The sequence below is a fragment of the Sodiomyces alkalinus genome (assembly GCF_003711515.1).
Source record: "Sodiomyces alkalinus F11 unplaced genomic scaffold SODALscaffold_16, whole genome shotgun sequence".
NCBI classification, from domain to species: domain Eukaryota; kingdom Fungi; phylum Ascomycota; class Sordariomycetes; order Glomerellales; family Plectosphaerellaceae; genus Sodiomyces; species Sodiomyces alkalinus.
The window spans coordinates 460,016-462,949 of NW_021167094.1; positions in this window are offsets into that span (position 1 = coordinate 460,016).

Sequence of the window (2,934 nt, forward strand, 5' to 3'; positions counted from 1 at the left end):
TATAAGGCTAAAGCGGTGGCTAAAGATATATATCTTCGGGTTATACCTAAAGATACTAATAGAAATATAGAATACTATCTAGAAACGATTTAGAAACTATTCCGAGTCTATTACTAATATATCTGATTTCTTAGCCTAATATCCTTCGTATAAAACTGGATATCTTTAGATAGGAAAATAGAGAGCGTTACTAGGCGTGTATAGAGTAGAACTCTATTAGTTATAGTATATTACCTTTCCTATTTACTATAGTATATTTTACTAATAGTATATATTTCGTAGGCTACCCCCCTCCTTACTATAACTATCTTTATATAGTATAGACTAAATATCGCTATAAGAATATAGCGGATAGGGAAATAGTATCTAGTAAGTCGGTATCTTACTCTAGAATTAGAGCCTATAAACTAATAACTCTTTTACTAAAAATTTTAACCCCTACCCGCCCCCCTCCCCGATATTATCGCGTTAATCGGGCGCGTCCTTCTACTCCTAATAACAAGGAGTAAATAGTTATTTTAGAAATATTTTAAAAATATTTCTATAACGCCGGGCTATTATTTTTACGGTATTAGTAATAATAATATAGTATATATAAAGGCGTTTTTAGTAGTGTTTTTTTATATTCTTTTCTTCTTTTTTTTCTTACTTTTTTTTATACTAAATAATTATAATAATAAAGAATAATAATCCTAATACTTATCTAACTCGATTAATTTAATCGTAGTAATAATTCTCTCTTAAGATTAAGCCGCCTTAGTTCTAGCTTATACCGCCGTTTATCTTCGCGCCTTTACCGTTTAATCTTAGCCTCTAATTAACGATCTCTTTATTCTATTTCGCGTCGGCGTTCCTTAAGAGTTAGATTCCTTTTATTAAAAGATAACGACTCTTATAAAGCTTAAACCTGCCCTAATATAGCCTATTAGTAAAGATTATATAGAGCGTTTACGCGCTGACTTTATGCGCGTCTTAGAGGAACTCCACTTAAGGACACGCTCCTTATACTTCTTACTAAAGAGCTTCGCGAATCTAACTCTATACTATCACGGTTTAAACCTCTAAAATCCTCCGGAGGATTAAGAGGTAATCTTAAAATAGATCGACTAAATATTATTACACGACTCCGTAAGCGCTCGCGAGAAACCTTATCCCCTTCCGTGTTAACCTAAAGATATTTTCGCTTTAGAATAGTTAAAGGTTAGTAAAACTTTAGGCGCGTAATCCAGAATTATATCGCTTATTAGTCCGACCTATTATACTCTTAAGCCGGCCGTTTATCCTAGTATTTCGCTACGAGCTAGGGATTTAGAGGGAACGCGTTATAAAATCTCTGAAGATTAGATTCTAGTTATAGTTACGGTATCTATAAATATTAGTAAGTAGAATCAGGATATCGCACTTAATACTTACTCTTTAATAACCTTAAGGATATAGATACTTCGTCTAGTCTATATATATAAGGCTTAGTGTATAACCTTTACCGTATTAGAATAGCTCGGGATTAGTACCTAATCCTAAGCTAGGATATTTAAGGCAGCTTAATAGAATCTAATAGCGATATACGGTAATCGCTTATAAGCCGCCTTATCACGGAATTAAGGTATTATTCCTAAAGGATAGGTTAGCTTTCCAAAACGTTTCCGAATCGTTTCTGGATAATACTTATAGCTAATCGCGTTATAAAGCTTATTATAATCCTTACTACTCTAGTATTCCAATAGAGTTATAAGAATATAGTAAGTAAAGCCTTACCCTTTTATTAGGTTACCGCCCAAAATACTCTTAATACCGCGCCGGAAATAAATTATATAGAGTCGTATATAGTATAATACCTAAGTTTCCTATAATTCGTATAGCTAGTATTTTTACTAGAGGTATTTACTAAATCCCTGGATTATAAGTAAAGCCTAATCTAAAGTCACTCTAAGAAGACCTATTCTATAAAGGTATTTCCACCTAACGTGAATATTATACTTATTCTTTAGAATCTTAAAGACCTAGTGAAATATATAAAGATATATTTCTATTATCTCGGAGTTAGTATAGTACCTCGTAAGTAGAAGAATTAGACGATATTAGGGACTATTCAGAAACGATTCGGAAACGTTTCTAGATATTTAGAAACATTCAGAATCATTCAGCATTATTTAGTAAAATTTAGCTAGCACGATTCAGAAACGATTCGGAAATAATTCCGGAGTATACCTCTTTCTAAGGTATAGCTATACTAAGCCTAAATAATTTCCTTTTACTTAAGTCCGTTAACGTGTTTATAATTCGTGTTAACGAAAAATAATATTATATCGGGAAAGGTCTACTATTTTACGTGCTTATAAAAAAAATAGATTATTATATAGTTCCTCTCGGATTAGTATAAGTGCTAAATATACTAAGGGAATATTATTAGAATACGCTTATAAAATATAATTAAAGTATACTTATATATAATTATTAGTTTATCTTTTTTACTTACTTAAGTAATAAAGTAAGACTACGACCGCTCTAAGGAAATAGGATAATCTATTACTTACGAATAATATACCTAAGGTAATCGCTATTTATAAGACTAGTATAGATATCTATAATAGGTTTTCCTCTATATTCGGCGATAAACTCTTTAAGTTTACTCGATTTAAGGAATACGTTTAATTTAATTATCGGATTTTTAATCTTTATAAGGACTCTTATAATCCTATTAATAATAGAAGGGGAGGCTTTTAAAGGAGGTAGCGGAGGATAAGTGTGTATTCTATAGGAGGTTATAATAATCTATAGCGTTATACTAAAATCGTATAGAATAAAAAATCTAAACTCGACGTTATATTTTCGTATTTGAATTTATTTAGGGCCTCCGATATAAACCTTATCTATTTAAAAAAACTAGTAAAGAGATCCCGAATCGTTTCCGAATCGTTTCTAGGCTATTTCTAG